Source organism: Poecilia mexicana, unplaced genomic scaffold (assembly GCF_051168715.1).
Source record: "Poecilia mexicana isolate PSO_F unplaced genomic scaffold, ASM5116871v1 scaffold_21, whole genome shotgun sequence".
Lineage (NCBI taxonomy): Eukaryota > Metazoa > Chordata > Actinopteri > Cyprinodontiformes > Poeciliidae > Poecilia > Poecilia mexicana.
The window spans coordinates 3,135,083-3,151,671 of NW_028263390.1; the positions used below are offsets into that span (position 1 = coordinate 3,135,083).

The 16,589-nt window shown below is 40.3% G+C and overlaps 1 protein-coding gene across 2 annotated transcripts in view; it reads right to left on the reverse strand.

The window, feature by feature from the left end:
• The window catches only part of cnih3 (cornichon family AMPA receptor auxiliary protein 3), a 62,882-nt gene that overhangs the window by 22,510 nt on the left and 23,783 nt on the right, over nucleotides 1-16,589 (reverse strand). The gene's annotated exons all lie outside the window — the stretch shown is intronic.

Below are 16,589 nucleotides of genomic sequence, written 5' to 3' on the forward strand. Positions count from 1 at the left end.
TTTATCCACCACAATGTCCGGTTGGTTCGACATTACCATCTTGTCTGTCTGGATCTGGAAGTCCCACAGGATCTTAGCTCGGTCATTCTCCACCACCTTTGGGGGTGTCCCCCATTTTGACCTCGGGGCTTCCAGTCCATATTCTGCACAGATGTTCCTGTACACTATGCCCGCCACTTGGTTATGTCGTTCCATGTACGCTTTCCCTGCCAGCATCTTGCACCCTGCTGTTATGTGCTGGACTGTCTCAGAGGCCTCCTTGCACAACCTACACCTTGGGTCTTGTCTGGTGTGGTAGATCTGAGCTTCTATTGCTCTGGTGTTTAGGGCCTGTTCCTGGGCGGCCAGGATGAGGGCCTCCGTGCTGTCCTTGAGTCCAGCTTTCTCCAGCCATTGGTAGGATTTCCTGATATCAGCCACTCGCTCGCTCTTGGCGTATATATATATATATATATATATATATATATATATATATATATATATATATATATATATATATATATACTGAACAACTACTAGTAACAAGGTTCAGCTTTAAAGGCGATCTTGAATCCCACATCAGACTGTGTGGTTCAGGTTCAGCCTCTTGCAAACCCCTGTGAACATCTTAAATGTCCATTGAATTCTTCCGCAACCTTTTTCACCAAAGCAGTTCATGTGATTCACAAAGAACGCCACATCAGGGCTCATTTATATTTAACAGCGCGCTGGGCAACACATTGTGTTCGCCCGACCTCGAACATCACAGAGTAGAGAGGCTGGGGTTCAGATGCATTATTCAGTCGGCTACATGTTCACTAATAACACAAAACACGTTTTAAACCAAACGCCTCTTCAAGTGCAGGAGGGCAGAAAACCACAGCCTTGATGAAAACTAAACACGCCTGTCTGCCTTCACACGCACAGCCAGGGCTGTGAAAAAGGAGGATGAGGTGGTTTTTTTGACTGCATCAAAATTGGTTTATTGTGCCATCCTGCGATAGGAACACTTTTTCCCCATCACACGAGTCACATGATCAACAACCGAATGTTGCTGCTGGCGCAAACCACGAAGAAGAAGACAACAGGAAGTAGTCAGAAGATTATGGCATATTTTTGAATGACTTATCGTATGAATAAGTTTATTCACAAGTGATTTTAATTGCGTTTCTAATTTAATGGAAACACCACAAATGTGAAATTCTGTTTTTTTCGACAAAAGCAGAATATTGAAAGAGTTTCCATTTTTGAAATGGAAACTCTGTCAATTCATTTAATTGTTCTAAAAGTAAAAGTGATCACAGTGAGGATAGCAATCAACTTTTTGTTTAAATCCCTCTTTTATGGTGGGACACCTATTCTGATGAAGGTAAAAAGCAGTCACAAAAAATGAAATGAAAACTCTGAGGCTGACGTGAGCATGTGGTGGAAACAGCTCCGAGTCTCTGGACAGAAAGAAACATGAACGGAAGAAGTGAGAGACAAATCATAAAACAGTGAAAACAGTGGTGAGATGTCCTTACAGGGATAGCTTTCATTTAACTAGCATCTATACAGTCACAAGGGGTTTCATTGGATCTGGAAGAATCTAAACCAACATCCCAACAGTTATTTCCTCATGGAGAACCTTTCTTCTGATGGTCTAGCTGAAGAAGCTAAGGGTGTTTTCACACCTGATAGTAGACTATCAGGTGTGATAGTCTACTATCACACCTGATAGTAGATGATATCAGGTTGTATCATCAGTATAGCTGTAAAGGTTTATCTGATTATTTTATCAATTGTAACAATTTATATGTATACTAAATAGAAATTGCCAGTGATTTGGTCCAAGCACAGAGCCTGGTGGTACTCCACAAGACTTATCATTTACATGAACAAACTTTAATCTGAGAGACAAATGAGATTCCTTGACCAATGATGTTTCAGTGCTATGATGACCTCTTACTAAGCTAGTTTACCTTTAAAAATTGGTGTTTAAAAAAAGTATGTTACACACCAAAACCCATGATATAAAGATATTTGCACAATCTTTAAAGAATCAGTTAACATCACAAGGTGCAAGGCTGAAAATCATCTCACTGTCAGCACCGCAATAAAAACAGCAGATCTGTGGCTGAAGCTTAGAAACCAACTGCTCTGAGCGCAGTTTGTTAGCAGCTCCACACATTCAGCGTGAAACTCCAGCTCATAAAGAGGAATATATTAACGACCGCAGGCCTTCTCTATTCATATTCAAATGCTTCCCCTTCGGTTTTATAGGGGAAAACGAGATCAAATGTCAGACTTCTCTGAGCCTGCCATCTTTTGTGATGAAACATATAGTTCACAAAGCAGTGAAACCTCCTGCAGCATAACAATAAACCTGTAGAGGAACCGCATCGCTTGGGATGACAGCTTCCATTAAGCACTTGATCATGGCATCAGCCTCGTCTTATTGGCTGCAGGCTGGGAGTTAGTGACGCACAGTCTGGGTAACTTCAACAGCCGCCATCAAAGTGAAGTGTAAACGTGTCAGTTTGTTAAACATATTGTGTTTTACGTCAAATTTAAAACTTCAGATGGATATTAAGTTTATTCCAATTCCTTCCCCACTCAGCTCCTACAGACTAGTGGCAGCAGCAATTAGCAAACACCTGGTAGGATGGAACATCTGCTGACCTGCTTCTCAGTACAACACGACTCAAATTTCTTTTTAGTTATCCTTATAGCATTTTTTAGCAACTGGAGGCAACATTGAGACAGGATTGTGCTATAAAATGGCACTATGTGCCTGGAAAACACAAAACACCGCTGCTCTATGACTGGGTATCAAAATATTTTTCATCATTAATAGTGGGTGATGTGTGATACCCATGACCGCAAAAAACCCTCAAGCATTTTTACTGCCATTCCATGGCCTGCACTTAATATTTTTATCTTCTTTACACAGAAAATTCTAAAATTGAGAGAATTCCAGATTCAAGTTTTAAAATGGCTAAACTTAGAAAGCGTTAGCTGGCCTGATGGTGACTGATGGTCTGTACAACCGGCTGGCCAGCAGGTTTAAGGGAAACACAGGGAAGTGCATCATCATCATTCCTTGCTGTAAACACAAACTTGGACGTGTTGCAGTACGGCGTGCCAAGACTGAACAGATCATTGGACTGCAGCCAGGGGTAGTTCCTTCTGAAGGACCGAAAATAGAACAACACTACCAATGTGTTTTAATGGAGAACGTCCAGCATGCATTTTGTGTAACGTTTTAGATCAACCCCTGCTGAGTTTATTTTTATGCCTTATTTTGTTCCATAACTTGGCTTTATATGCACCATGATGAATGATGTTCAGCTGGACCTTAGAGAGGAGCCGAGGTGAAAAAGCTCCAAAACAAATACTACAGGTAAAGATTACTGTAGATGAGTAAATGTTGTTTACTTTCACATTGTTCACTAATATCTTTATGATATATTACAACAGATTAATCATCATGGGTTCATTTACATTAGACTGGGATTAGTTCCTTGTGCATTGGGTGGCATTTAAACAAAACGGTTTCCCAACTTTACAATGATTGGTTAAAATTAGAGACAGACTTCCTGCTTCTCTGCCTCCTCCTGGTGGTCCTACTGCCTCCTGCCTCTGATTGGTTGTTTCTGACAGAGCGGTGTATTTCTGCAGATGGCAGTAGAACCACTGGGTGAAGGCTGAGGAGCTTAATTTTTTCACAGATTATCTGTCTCATATTATACTGTCAGGACACAGTGACATTTTTAGCAAATATGTATAAACCACATTTTTTTTAAACCTTATCTACTGCAGCTTTTAACCTGTAGTAGTCCGTTTCAGCGGGAATCATAACTCTGATTCCTTGTTTCTCCATCCAGTCAGTCTGGACTTCTGACATCTTTGTCTGTTCAGAGAAAATCCTCTGTGCTTGTTCTCTTCCACCGGCTCTTTCTTATTTTTTCCCTCTCATTACCCCTGCGCTGAGGCAAACAGCTCCCAGAACCTCTGACTGCATATCACCATCCAACATGGTAAACGAGAGCTCCCACCCACGCTCCTTTCAGAGCCCAAGTGGAACCTGACAGTCCTGCCACCGCTCGCCTCAACCTCTTCAGGTCCAATTAGTGAGGCCACCCACCACGGACCCAGAGAGGGAGAAGAAGATCTGTCCTCAACGCCACTTTTTCAGCCTGCTCCACTTAAAAGGACGCGGTGCTAAGAAGGCGGGGTCACAGAGCAGCGCTCTGTGGCTAACGAGGGACACGCACCACCAGGGGGATGAAGATGATGAGGAGAAGGCGCGGCTGAGCAGACCCACCGCCGTCCACATCCCTCACACTAATCCTGGCTCCATCTACGACCAGAAGGTGCAGCAAAAAATATTTAATCACTGGCTGCCATGCTTCGATTTGACCAGCCGGTGTTCCTCTGTGAATGTAGGCCTGTCGCAATGAGCAACAAATTAATTAATTCATTACATGATGAATTAAAACAAGCTCAATTTCCATTTGAATAATTTGTCATTTCTATATTTTCTCTCTCTATTAAAACCTGGATGATAAAAGTCTTCAGTCTGGTGCTTTGGTCTCAACCAGACTTCTTATTTTTTAAGGACATTTTTATTTGAAGAGACTCCATGATTCATTTTAATTGTTGTTTCTGTGGCTTTTTTCATTTATTTGGCATATTTCAGTGTGAAATGTTCATTGGAATTTAAAGTGTATTGATATTTAACAATATGTTCTTGCATTATTATGCCATCAGTTTTACATTACTTGAATATGGTCTCAAAACAACAATAAACTTCTGGGACAATTAATCATCCAGTAAAATCGGTTACCGTGAGAGGCCTATGTGAATGTTTACTACATATGCTGCCATATCTCAAACTGCACTTCATTTAAAAAATGTCCTGTTTTGCCTAAGAAATATGTGTATCACTTACAATGTCATAATTCAGAAGTAAAAACAAAAACATAATTTCACACACAGTTTGGTGTCACTCATTCTGACAGAGGAGTCAAAATGAAAAAAAAAAAGTTGCATAAGAACCATAGATTTTCATACAGCTTCAAAACAAATTCTAGAAATAGTAATACAACCAGTCGCTTTCGCATGTTTGAACACTCACTGAGCAAGACTCCACTGCTGATGAAAAAACACACAGAAGCCAGTTTAAAGTTTGCTGTAGAGGATTTGACCAAGCCAGTCAAATAGGGAGAATTTTTTTCTGGTAAGAGTAGTTCAGGACATCATCCCAAAAACAGTCTTGACTGAAGTTTGTAGGTGGGAACATCATGGTGTGGGCTGGATTACGTCTCATACTACTGGCAGCTTTCATTTAACTGAAGAAAAGGTGAATAGAGAATTAAACTGGGAGAATCATGATAAGAATCAGTAGACGAAAGGATTTCCAAAATAAGCCAATTTTTGATATAAACTTGTTTATATCAAAACTGAGTGGTCTTAATTGCAAAATGTCAAGTTGTGTGTTATATGGTCAATGGAAACACAGATGGGGATGAAGGATTTCAAATTTGTCATTTTTTGCTGCTTGAGGATAAAGGAAGTTCCAGTTTAACTCCTGGCTGGACGTCTTGTTCCCTCTGCTGGAATTCAACTTTCATCTGGATGTCACTTTGACAAGCACTGTCAAGGTTTGGGAGCGCATACGTATCTCCATGGCAACAGCATTACCTCCCACATTGCAATAAAAAAAAAAAAAAAAAAACACTGCTCGGTTTACCCTCAGGACTCATAGGATCAGATGGCTGCAAGTGGCCCAGTTAAAGTTTAAGCCATCGGAATAAGGAAGGACGGAGATGAGCGTGGAGCCGCCAGCCTGGCACTAAAGTCTGGCCGACACGGCAGCAGGCATGCAGCTGAAAGGCACAGATGCACAGCAGCTTCCTGGCCAAGCAGGAAACATATGCTGCTCTCCTCCCATCCAGTCTGCCACACTCAGCCTCCTCTCATACGCCGCGTTTCTTTTCCCGCCTCATCGTTCAATTCGGATGAAGCTCATTTGCTCTTCTGCACGGCATCAAAAAAACCCCCCCAAACACACCCTGCAAAGATGATCGGCTCGATCCATTCAGAACGTTTGTAATTTAACCACTTTGCTCTCCAGATACGACAGCTTTTAAATGATTTATATCTGCCAGAGGACCAGGGTTCGGTTTGATGTTTCCACAGATGTCCAGTGAAACGCAGTGTGTTTGTCACTTTTATGTGATTTAATTAAAAGCTGACCAAGTGAAAATGAATTCAACTGAAGAGTCAGAACTCAAAGAATTGTTAGAACCACATGAAAGACTTCAGAGCTCGGAAACAGAGAGGAGGAAACTCTCCGTCCTGCTCAGTTAAGATCACAGTGCAGAGAAACACATGAGCTGCAGCCATGCAAAAAGAATCCATAAAAGTATTCTCTGTTTTTACATGTTTTTGCTCTACATGTTTTTAAATTTGTACTTGCTCTTAGTGATTTGTTTAAGTGCTTTGCATTTCAGGGCCACCGTACTGAAGAGCTGAATCACAAGACACAAGCAAACCAAAACATGGACAGTGGAACACAACAGGATGATGCAAAGGGACAAATAATAAAGGATAGAACATAAATAGAAAAACTAAAGACAATGTCAGACACCCGGATAATAATAAATAATAAACAAAACAGAACTATGAATAAACAGAAAATGTTGGAACAGATGAAACATAAAACCACCAAACACCCAGAAATGATGACATAGCTGAGAGAATAACTACAGAAAGCGTATTCCACATGACATCTGACCCATTGTGAGGTTCGTCCAGTTTTCCTGCATGATATTCAGTAGTTCTGACCAGCTGCCCTCACAGCTACAGGCCACAAATCACAGGCTTGAAACTTGACGAGTCATTTTTTTCTCCAAGTTGATGAAATTCATCGAAATCCGTGCAGATAGTGGCAGTAAGCCATCCTCCACCCAGCCGGAGACAGAGTATGCTCAATGGGAATCAATATGGAGAAAAACAAATAGCCTTTTTATCCCAAATATTCCTGCTCATTTGAAAATTTCACGTTGAAACAGCGGCTTTTTCTGCAACGTTTCTAATTTGACATAGTCAAACTTTTGTCAAATTTTTATTTCGTAGATGTCTTCAGTGATTTACACTGTAGGTCTCTTACATTAACAACCAATAGAAGAAACCTGTTCAGGAAAATAAATGATTTTTCAAATAGCAAAATTATTTGTTCCAGAACATAAAAGTCCGGCAGCAGAGCCTCACTGCCCAGAGGAGGTATGACGAAATGCTACAAGGAAAAGCTATTCTATAATATACATCACCATGAACAGGGTTTTTAAACCATAATGCTGATTAAACAATATTTTCTGATATTGTGTTAAAAAATTATATTTCAACAAATACCACATCACCATCCTCCTCCACTCCCCCTCCAGGCAAAGATATACTGATAGTTGATATCGGTACACATTTAATTATCGGACCAATACCAATCTGTTAAAAACTGACTCGACCAATGCTGATATTAGAGCTGGTGAACATCTTTTTTTTTTTACCATATTTGGGTCAAAATGAACTTAAGGAAAAGTCCATCTGTGAAACAACGATGTCTTTGAAATTCCAAGTTTGATGATAATTGTAAAGCCACATCATGATTGGTGCTGGATGAAAAGTTGTGTTGAGTTTTCAGGATTTCCTTCTTTCAGCTCAGTGCTGCGGCTCTTACACGAAAACATAATGATTACTGGGATCCACTGCTGAAAAGAGTCTGTGAAAACTCTCCTGGGATGTGCAAATTACTGTAATTAAGTGGTGCCCGAGGAACATCGTGACAAATGACCCAGATATTGTAGCTTGTGATTTTAAACGACTAAGAAGACAATGCTGGTTAATTTTCCTAAGCAACTGCTCCAGGCCTGGAACGGCTAAACCTCCATCTAAGAACATCTTCGCCCTGAACTAAAACACCGGCTCTCGCGGTGCTATTATCTACTGTGAATATGACTGTAATAATCATCATTGAGAGAGAGAACATTCACAATAAATCATAATTTATCTCTATAATAATAGTGTTGCTCTCTTGGCTCTTGGTTCTTTTTTTGTGTCTAAGCTTTGGAAGAAGCTGTTGAGCTGGAGAACAAACGATCCAGTTTTGACGTACTGTAATGTAAGCACTCATTTTCTTTCTCTGTAATTTGAATTTAAATGTGCAACAAAGGGCAGTTATGTCTCTGAATCAGAAAACTCCTACAGAGAATTGGAGTTGCTGTAATTCATGACCAGTTTCACCAGAATTAGCAGTGCCAGTCTATTACGATGCATTGTACAAATACATATATGCAGTTTATGCTATTAAACAACAAAGGAATGTGTTAACGAAAGGATGTCGTACAGAATTTTGCTTATTTAATTAGTAAAACTATCACCAGATGAGTAGATGAAAAGTTTATGAGAGATACTTTCTCTGTTATCCAAGCAGGAGCCAATTTGGACTTTGGTTGGGGGAAAACGAGAAACCTCAAACTTTCCAACCAGGCTGCATTCCCTGAATGTTCAGCACAGTTGCATTTTTGCACAAGTTATCTGTGCTCAGAAAGGTGAAAGACGGAGCGCCACCTGGAGACGGATGTGACCTGCATGCCAGGCACACACTCTGACCGTGAGTGAACCGGAGATGAAAAGAGAACGGGAGAGGAGGAGGGATGAAGAGGAGCTTTGTACTGAAACTTCAAATGGAGTCAGAGCCACAAAAGGAACCTGACATTTGTGCGTTTTCACATCAGACTGGGTGGAGCCAGAACACAAAGGGAGCTTCACCTCGACAGTGATACGAGCAGGAACGAAAGGAGCTGCTTTCACCAACATGACCGGAACAAAATGAGAAAAAAATAATAATCTGATAATTAACACAGCTTAACCTTTTTTTTCTTGAAAAATAATTTCACCTCAAGCTCACGCTAGAACAGAGATACTTTACCCTTGTGGTATTTGGTTGGAAAAGTTTAAACCAGGTCAAAGTTCAGAAGCTATGCAGGCTTCCAACGTGTAATAGGACTGCTGGGAAAATTTGAATGGTATTCATGTCATGATTCTTGGGATTCCTGGGCTTTATTTGGTGAGTTCTTCATCTCCTTAGTCAGGTTCTATTCAGTCATCATTTCCATGTGTTTCTTTTACCTTGAACAGCAACACCATTCCTCAAAAGTTCACTCCACCCTTTTTACATCAAAGGCAGCAAAAGCCTCCAAAGACTTAAAGCATTTCTTCAACCGAAAGGACTTAAGGTGCGTTCACACCAGCCCGGTTTAATCCACTTTAATTAAACTCTAGTTTGTTTGCCTAGAAAGTCTGTTTCTTTAATTTGAGATGTGACCATGCAATCAAACTCTGCTGCGGACGAAAAAAAGCAAACCTTGGTCTTTGTTCGGTTGAAGTAAACTCTGGTGCAGTTTGAATGCATATGTGAAAGCCAAGTGGATTGGAAACCGCTCCAAAAGCAAAGAAGCGCACTACAGCGCAGAGCATTCTGGGTAAATACAACCAAAACAATGAGTTTGTGTATTTGTAGTTAGAAATCCTACAACTGCTAAGTCGTGCCCAGAGGGTTTTGTGTCATTTCCTTCAGTGGTTCTCAGTGCAGCGCCACCACAGGCGAGGAGGTGAAAAGCTTTTTCAACGTGTTAGGTTGGTTCCACAGGTTGAGAGGGAGATTCGGCAAAGGTCAAAAATCTGGGGCTCGAACCTGTGATGGCAGCCAGGTGTGAAAATATGCTTAATATGAAATTCATTTGTGTTTCAACATATATTGCCAGTTAGTTTGGACATATTTTATTGATAAAAATCAGAATTCGAAAACTTTGTTTTGTATTTACTCTTATATTTGATTATAAAACTTGCAAAAACAGAAGAAATCTTGAAGGGTTAAAATTCAAAGATGTTTGCTGTACACTACTGGCTGTTAAATGTTTGGTTAGAAATGCCTTTCCACAGTCGCAACATATGGAGTATGGATGAACGTGTAAAAGCAGCATCTGGATGGACAGATGGTCGGATGGAGGCACAGCATCACAGACTAAGATCTTTTTTTTTTATAAAAAAAAAACAGCTAACTGACTACTGTGGCTGTACTGGAGTTCCTTCATGAAGGATGGTGTTGTCAGGAAACATACCCAAGCAAAAGCAGCCAGGTGCAGACACATGGTGTGTGCTCATCGGGATTCATTTCCACTCATGTGTGAGGACACCGTGTGTCTGTGACATGTGCGACACGCCATGTGTGATACAGTCAACATACAGTGTCCTCAAACTGTATCTACACACTTCCTGATTCAGACCAAGAGACTGACCAAAAGCCAACAACTGTAACTTACTGGATGGACATGAGCTGCTGCAGCTCGTTTCAGGAAAGTGCAAGACAATTGTTGATTAAATGAAAACAAATCATTTACATGTATATATAAAATGGCTTCTAAATGTTTTTTTAGCCATTAGAACATTTTGTACTTTTTTTTATATTATAACCTGAATGCACTGTGATGCAGGTCAGCTGCTAGGAGGATGGACTAATCCTGATTTTAACTAGTCATTTGTATTCCAGAAGGAAAATAACCCTAAACATACATTCACAGCTCAAATAAAATGCTTTAGCTAAGTGGTTCTTTCCATTCAGTTTAGCTGTGTGTTGTATTGTTATCAAGAATTAAAATGTCCATGTTCTACGTTGAAAAACATAAACAAAAAGTTGGATTTCTAAATGGGAGAGACACAAGTTTGTTACCAACCCTAACCTAAGGATCCAATATGGCCGCCGTGTGATTAAAACTTTTATAACTTCTGATATAAACAGTTTGCTTTGTATGTCTGGTTTGTGAATTGGCCTAACGTACAAGTTGTACCTTAGATATATTGCTAATACTGTTGTAGCATTGTTAGCATGCTACAACAGTAAGCTAAGCAAGAACCCAGCAGCAGAACTTGTTCACTTCCTCTCCTGTGGTGGCGCTGCTCCAAGAACCACTGAAGTAAACGACACAAACTATGAAGAAGACATGAGCGCGACTTCTTTGATCATGAAATGGAAACAAAATTAGAGATGTGTCATATTTTAGCGATTGTAGAATTTCTTTGTTGTCTTTAGCAAAAGGCCATGAGCCACTAGCCCTAGACTTGTGTGTTGGTTTTGATTGGATTTACCCAGAATGCCCTGGGCTTAACTCTGCTTCATGCTTTTGAAGCGGTCTACGGTCTACGTGACATTTTTATATGCCAACCGCACTAGATTTTACCAAACAGAGATCTATGTTTGTAGGCAGACCAGAGTTTGCTTTTTTGGTCCGCATCAGAGTTCAATTACACACACCTCACTCACACCTCTCCAAACAAATCGGACTTTACAGGCAAACGAACTAAAGTTGGATTAAAGTGGACTAAACAGGGCCGATGTGAATGAATCCTTAGTCTACTGCAGTGGTTCTTAACCTGGGTTTGATCGAACCCCAGGGGTTCGGTGAGTCGGTCTCAGGGGTTCGGTGGAGCCTCTGCCGCGGAGGTAAAGACACACTGTGTAAAGTCGTGATGACGCCCCGCTTTGACATCACTTGCTGCAGAGGATCACGTTACATTGCTGAGCCAATCAGTGCTGTGAAGGAGCACTGATTGAAGGAGTTTCACTCTCAGCATGGATTTGAACTTGTGTCTTTAATTACTTTAGCAAAACTCACCGTTTTTACCAAATTCTATAGTCTAAATCTGCTCCTTAGTCACATCTTTTCGGGTTTGGTACTGCCTCTAGTGCCATGGGGTGGTAACACAACTATTATAATAACATTACTAAATCAGAATACCGCAGTCTTTATTATTTATTATTGATTTTTCATTATCTTAAGAATGTAGAGCTAATTAAATGATCTAAACAAGACCTTAAAGTGGTTCCAGTTTCTCTCGATGACCAACCTGTTGAAACTGTGGAAAATTTTAAGTACCTTGGCTCGTTCCTGGGCAGTCAGCTCAGCTTTGTTGAAAACACTGACTATATTTTGAAGAACTGTTCTCAGAGACTCTACCTTTTAAGAAGACTTAGTGATCTTGGGGTGACCCAACTAGACTCTAGAGTCTGTGTAACTAGACTCTAGTTGGGTCACCCCTATGTCTTGAATTTTTTTTGGGGGAGGAATCATATTTTATTTATCACTACAGAAGGGTTCAGTGAATGTGCATATAAAACTGGTGGGTTCGGTACCTCAAAAAAGGTTAAGAACCACTGGTCTACTGGCATCAGTTTCCATGGTAAGTGTGTTTACAGCAAAATTATCGCACCAACTCTGACGTAGAACACCTTTAATGCTGTGGAGAAATGCTAAGTGGAGTTTTTTTTTAGCATTACTGAACAGACACACTTTTCTACATCTGTCCAGACGTCACCAGGTCAACCTGAACTCCTCTGCATGCTTAAGTCACAGAGGAGTTCAGCTGCACAGCATACAATCTGCTTCAGCTCTCCAAAGATATTAAGAATTGAACATCCCCAATGAATGTCCAAAACACTCTTCATGCACATCGTGAAAAAAAAAAGTGTAAAAATTTGGGCTTTTTCTTGTCCTTCCTGCAGAACAACATTAATATTAATTTCCTGCTGAGCAAAACAGTGGTTTCTATTTTCTCTGCAAAGGAGAGGTACCCCTCCCCCATCTCTTCTTCTTTTTCACCGTCCTCCTCTGTTGCCCCTGGTTCTCTCTCTTCATTTCATTTCATCTTTCTCTCTCTCTCTCTCTCTCTCTTCTCCTTATCTCTCGCCTCCTCCCCAATCCTTTTCTGCCATGCAGGTCTTCTTCTCCTGGTAGCAGAAAGCGGGATGAAGGCAGCGCTGTGCTTTGCATATAAGCTCATTATAGTGAGTAACGGGAAACTTACAGTGTTTCTGCATGAAGGATTCACAGATGAGGACTCATAAACAGTTACATACGGTCGTTTATCAACAACTAACAGTTTCCTTTTGCTTAAAAATCTCATAATTGGCAATAAGATAGGTTTTTAGTCTGAAAAGCTTATTTGTGTACATCTGCATTCCTCCATTCTAAAGGAAGGAATGCCTTTAGATGTAATCTGCAAATGTTTAATTCTGGTTTTTCACCGATTGATAGGGAAAAAATATATAATTAGTTGGTACATTTAAAATATTATAAGGCTTAAAAAATCTATTACTCTCAACAGTGGACTGAAGTCAAAAATTACCAGAACTGGCCAAAAAAAGCAGGAAATGATTGGGGCCCAACTTTTCAGAGCAGTAAGTAAGTCAAAACCGAACAAAAATCAGTTTTACATTTGACTATAAATATGTTCTGGCCACAACTCCCCAATTGGAAGTTTTAGCTTCACCTTGTTCAAATTCTGTAAATAAATAAATAAATAAATAAATAAATAAATAAATAAATAAAAATCTCCTTTTTCTGTCCAATTATTAATGAGTTAATCCAAAAAATGAATCAACAGGTCAGTCCTGCACTTCAATGACAATAAGTCCAGCAGACAGCCCTGAGTTTTTCACATGTTGATGTGAGAAAGACATTTTTAGCTGCAGATGCATCCATCACTACAAATGATCAAACAATCACAATGTTATTGCATTTAGGCAATAAAAATATAAATGCACCAATACAAACTGATATAAATATTGGCAGATAACAGATATTTACTGATATTACATAAATATCAGTAAACCTTGAAAGTTTCTCTGCTTCTCTGAGTCACTGTCACATGGCCAATGATAAAGCACGATCTAATTTTTATTCAAAAAAGTAATTGAATTATTTGTTCATTTGCATATTTTTATGCATTTCTAGATTATGTATGTAGGTTTAAGTGATTCAATAAAAAAAAAATCAGCACAATGTGGCCAATTTTCTTATCTGATTAATTGGCAGAAAAATTGATAGAAATAATTGTTAGTTGCAGTATAGTTATCCTAATAAACTATCTATAATGATACTAATTGGAGAGGAACGAAAAGTCATTTTCAACTTGTAAAAATGCTCTGCTGGTTTTAAAGGTATGTGAGTACAGGTCCATGTGGCATCCCATTGGTGCCAACAGTACCACAGTTGGAAGGGAACTGCATTAGAACATCAAACCACATGAATATCTTGGCTTGTTAGAGTTACATATCTAACATTCATAGTTAATTATGAAGTGCCTCCAAAGCGTGACAATAAGCAGGATGGTGATTTAAGACGTTGGCATCAAACACCAACTCTGTGCTATACATAGAGAGGACAGGAAGGAGGAATAAATATGGAGAACATAGATCCAGAAATAAAGGGAGGAACGAGAAGTTAATTGGTAGACTGAAGTTCGTTCGGTTCCTGTGACAACCCAACCCCATCGCCTCGAGCCGCACATCTAATGAACACAGGCACACAGGAGAAACTAAAGACAGGAAAGAATCCCCTCAGGCTGTTATCACTGGCATGCATGGTGCAGCCATTCCCACACAGTCCACAGAGAACACACACGGCTAGTCCATATGCCGCTGTGTCTGTGGCAGGTACGCCAGCACGAAGAGGCGCAGCCAAAGCTTTTAACTGAATCAGTCAGAACCTGCGTGATGCCGCTGTGCCAGCTGGAGGGAAATGAAATGAATGATTCAATGGAGGACAGAGAACATAGAGAAAAAGGGATGGAGAAACACCTTCAGCATTTCTTCAAAGGGAGCTTCAACATCTGCACAGACAGGCTCAGAGTGCAGAACTATGTGAAGATGACCTGCATAAGGCGTGATCTGGTTTAATTAGTCTTGTGAGTCTTTAGTGAAAGACACATCATCCATCTCATGATAGACCATTAAAATCATGAGTATTTATATCCGGTCAGCCCATACAAACCAGATTTAATGCTCTTTCTGTGGCACGCAGAGCTGCTTCTGTTAGTTTACTTCAATGAAATGGGTAAAATGATAGCTGCTGTTCCATCTGTCAAAGATATGTACAATGGGGCGCTGTGGTGACGCAGGGGCAGAGCATGACCCACATATGGAGGCCTTAGTCCTTGTGGTGGTAGTTACAGGTTCGATTCCCGGCCTGGCAACATTTGCCCCATGTCTTCCCCCTCTCTCATTACTCTCTTTCCTGTCGGGCTACTTTCAAATAAAGACAAGAGCCAACAAAACCTTAAAAAAAAGATAGGTACAATTAGAAAGCTGTCAGGTGAAATTTCAGGATAAATCTAAAATGCAGCTTCAGTTACTATAGCTAGAAACAACAGATCAGGCCTGACATCTGGGTGTAGTGATGGACTCTGAACTGAACCTTCACAGACACATAAAGACAGTTACAAAGTCAGCCTTCTATCACCTGAAGAACATTTACAGGATTAAAGAACTAATGTGTCAGAAACTCATCCATGATTTTATCTTTGGTCTCAGTGATTATTGCAACAGTGTCTTCACAGGTCTGCCTGGCACTTAGCAAAATGTAATGTTTGTTATTAGTTTTCACAACTGTTGACTATATGATGCTTTTCTGATGTTTTTTATGTTTTCACAAATCTATGTAAAGCACTTTGAACTGCCAGTTGCTGAAATATCCTGTACAAATAAACTTGATTGGTTGATTGATTGGTTTTGCCTCCACATTTGATGTTATCTATTTATTTTTCTCTCAAATCTTATGATTCTCTCATTTTTTCACAAAATAATTTCCCATGGCCTTAATAGATAAATTCTAATCTTGTTGGTATTTTCCTTTAAAGTACACTTAAGGCAGCACATCTACAGTCACCTGAACTGATCCCAGAAGGTCACAGCTGCAAGGACAGTGTGTCTGGATGCATATGCACGTGTGTGTGCGTGTTTGTGTATTTGTTATAACAGAAAACACAGTAGAGAAAACACTCTCCCCAGGGCTTGGTGAATGGCTGGAGGGCTCCGCTTGACAACACTGATAACCAACATCAGCTGCTCAGCCAAGCTCAGCCAATAAACCTAAAGCATTAAGCAGACACACACACACACACACACACACACCCACACACACACACACACACACGCACTCGCACACACACGCACCCACATGCACACACACAGTTGGATGCTCAGACTCAGACACAATGTTTGAATTTCAGCGAGGTGTGGGGAGAAACAGATGTCACAGCGAAGCTGGGAGGATCGTCATGCTGAGTCCTCCAGGCTAACACGCACAGAAGCAAACAGAGGAGCTCTGCAGAGAACACACACTCTCAGTCTCTGTCTCCTCTTTGATGTCGGGCTAACATGTGGCACAATGACAAAGCAGGAGTCTCTGTGCAAGTCGGTGCTGCGTTCAGAAAATCAAGGTAGACCTGCTCAGTGGAACAAATAAATAGGAAAAGTGCTGCTGCAGGACAGAAAGCTTTGCTATTCAGAAAACATGGCCGACACATACAGCAGGGTGGCCGCGCATCGAGTCTTAAAAAGTCTTAAATTCATGTATCTAAATGATGGCTCTAAAATGTCTGGCCTTCGATATGTTAATCACAAGTCTTAAACTTTGTCTTGACTAGGCCTGTGACGATAAATTGTCTCAGAAGTTGCGATAAACAATAATATTGCTGTTTTGAGACCATTTTCAAGTAATACAAGGTAAATG